The sequence below is a fragment of the Sinocyclocheilus anshuiensis genome, unplaced genomic scaffold (assembly GCF_001515605.1).
Source record: "Sinocyclocheilus anshuiensis isolate Anshui unplaced genomic scaffold, SAMN03320099.WGS_v1.1 scaffold426, whole genome shotgun sequence".
Lineage (NCBI taxonomy): Eukaryota > Metazoa > Chordata > Actinopteri > Cypriniformes > Cyprinidae > Sinocyclocheilus > Sinocyclocheilus anshuiensis.
The window spans coordinates 1,447,803-1,450,947 of NW_015542362.1; the positions used below are offsets into that span (position 1 = coordinate 1,447,803).

The following is a 3,145-nucleotide window of genomic DNA, read 5'->3' on the forward strand; positions in this document are numbered from 1 at the left end:
TTTTGGCCTGTGCTACAAAACTTTCAACCTCTGTAGCACCAGTGCTATGTGAAAAAAAAGTTAACGTACAGCCCTGAGTGCGCTGCATGAGACAAAAAAGTAATTAGCCAAAACAACTGCATAACCGCTCTTTAGTGTAGATGCATGTTGATTTTATCAGACAATGCCGCGATTATAAACGAGAGTGACTCCTAAAATTAAACTTCTGTCATCATTTACTCACTCTAAGACCTGTGCAAGAATGTCACTACATTACTCAATTTCTCAACATCTCTCACAAATAAACCGACTTGTTACCTAACTAGTAACCAACTGACTTGGACTCTTTACTACTACTTTACTAATAATTGTATAATTTTGTGAGAATTTTAATACTAATAATTGTATAATTTTGTGAGAATTTTAATATATCACCTATCTACAAATGAAAGGTCACTTTACCAGTTGTAAGCACATATAAATAACAAGTTTCAAGTTTCAATTAAAAGTCTCTGTCATTTGCTTTGAACAAAAGATTTCAAAAAAAGAAAAGTAGGCATTTAGAAAATGAAAAAGACTTGCAGAAAAAAAAGTTTAGTGGTTCTATTTTTAGGAAAATTTGACTTTCTGAAAGAAAAATTTACAAGATACAAGAGACTTCACTTGAACTATGTTCAAGACTTAAACATGAACATGTTCATTCAGCATATCTACAGAACTGACATTAATGCTAAAGTTCAAGTAAACAGATCAACTCTGGCTTGTGGTCAGGTGCATCAAAACACTGACATCATCATAATAAAATGTGACATTTCAAAGTTGGTAAGCACGCTGGACACCAATAATTTACTCTGGTTAACATGATAAACTTAACATTAGCCCTCTGGTGTCTGAGGTCTGAGTTATTGTTTTGGGCCCTGGAGATGCGTTGACAGGTATGTAACAGTTTTAAAACGTATATAACAGTATTAAAATGTAAATAACAATTAAAATAAATATTGATATTTTTATGTAGAAGTGATGCCAACCAATCATTGAGGTTCATATGAAATGCACTTGACATACAGTTAATACAAATGTTGTTAAACAGCTCAGAGCACAGGGTCCAATATTTACATTTACTCAAAGGCGGGTAATTGAGAAAACAGAGAATAAATGGTGGACAGACTTTCAAAAAACCATTATGACCCATTATGGTTATGTTTATCATTATATGTTTAGGTGACTTACCGCAAGAAATATCCACATATAATCAGCCATATGGAATTCTGGAGAAAACAAGCCCTTTAGGCATACTAAATCGACGAATGATAAATTATGTAAACATAAAAATATAGATGTAACGTTATTATGTCGCAGTTCCTAATAAAGTTACCATCCTCAACTGACTCGACATATTATTTGTTTGTACCACAAACGATATAACGCACACCCCGTATTTTCACGGCACAACATTAATCCTCGTCACAGCCATAACACACACAACACACCACAGCCTTTTCATGTGATCAAAACACAGCGCTTGCGCGCGACGTTAGCGTTAGCAGCTCAGCTTTGTCCATGCCCACGAGAGAGGCAAAACCGATTAAAAGCCCGTTTACCTGTATATAACAAGCGCTGGCGCGGCGTCTCTGTGATTTCGGTTCGTATTTTGCTCTCCCTCTGTATTGTTACATCGCATGCATCGCTTAACTGCTATTTTCTGCAACGACTGATGTGGATAACGGTGCGCGAGGCAGGTTCAGTTGTTTGTAACTCTCGGAACGATGCGCTCAGCGTGAGCGTTTCCTTGACAGCGTCAGTCTTCTGCTTGAGCGCGACAAACGCTGCCCTGCGCGCATGCGCAGACCGCATCCGTGACCACCTCCCACCGAAATAAGCACAGACTGGAGCAGAAGAGGACAAAATAATCAGCATTTTACCTCTGAAATCTCCACAAGAAAGTCAGTGAAGACGGTCCAGTAAGGTTGTATTGCGTAGTTTCAGGAAGCGCTGTCGTCTGATAAATGCAAGTGTTACAGCAAATGTACACACCAAAACGTGAAGTAAAGACAAGTGTATGAGCTTTTCTAAACAGAAATTACCCTACTGCGCAAATGCTAGGAATAGATTGCCTAAATTCAAGTTTTGAAAATTAGAGCTAATATTATGCATGATTTGCTTCCTATTCTGTGCAGATGGCAGCATCCTTGATGGTGATAGACCTACATAAAACACATTAAAAATGCACTATGTACTTTTAAAAATATACAATTTTAACAGTAATGTAAAATTCTTATGGAAAAACATGTTACTTACATTACTTACCTTACCATATACGTTGAATATATATTTGTATTCTACAAGACAATACATAGGCCTATAAATGTTCTATTAAAAATGTTAAATGTTTTTACAAGTAAAAATGCTACACTTAATATTTATATATAAAGTAATAAATGAACACATCTGCTGAAAGTACAGTTTTTTTAATTAACTTTAAGTCATCATGTGGCCTGTTTTATTATCTGCATTTTACAGCACCATTTTTTTACATTTTATATTTCATTAATTTATTTTTTTGTTTTTTAACGAATGATATATTAACATGATATTATTAGCTGGCATATTAATTTCATGCTAACTCATAGTACTTAAAATTGTGTTTTTTATTCATTATTGTTTTCAACTCTGAAAATACCTGAACAGATGGCAAAATAGATGTACAGTGGGTACGGAAAGTATTCAGACCCCCTTAAATTTTTCACTCTTTGTTATATTGCAGCCATTTGCTAAAATCATTTAAGTTAATTTTTTTTCCTCATTAATGTACACACAGCACCCCATATTGACAGAAAAACACAGAATTGTTGACATTTTTGCAGATTTATTAAAAAAGAAAAACTGAAATATCACATGGTCCTAAGTATTCAGACCCTTTGCTGTGACACTCATATATTTAACGCAGGTGCTGTCCATTTCTTCTGATCATCCTTGAGATGGTTCTACACCTTCATTTGAGTCCAGCTGTGTTTGATTATACTGATTGGACTTGATTAGGAAAGCCACACACCTGTCTATATAAGACCTTACAGCTCACAGTGCATGTCAGAGCAAATGAGTCAAAGAAACTGCTTGAAGAGCTCAGAGACAGAGCTGTGCCTTGCCACAATTCTGGCCAAGGTTA

General features: G+C 35.5%; 1 protein-coding gene across 4 annotated transcripts in view; it reads right to left on the reverse strand.

Moving 5' to 3' along the window:
- The window catches only part of LOC107691956 (wiskott-Aldrich syndrome protein family member 3-like), a 28,719-nt gene extending 26,906 nt beyond the window's left edge, over positions 1 to 1,813 (reverse strand). For all 4 annotated transcript variants that reach the window (XR_001634602.1, XR_001634603.1, XR_001634601.1 and 1 more), the window contains exon 1: positions 1,581 to 1,813. The gene's annotated coding sequence lies outside the window, so the exon portion shown is untranslated. The remainder of the gene's footprint in view (positions 1 to 1,580) is intronic.
- Positions 1,814 to 3,145: the final 1,332 nt, after the last annotated feature.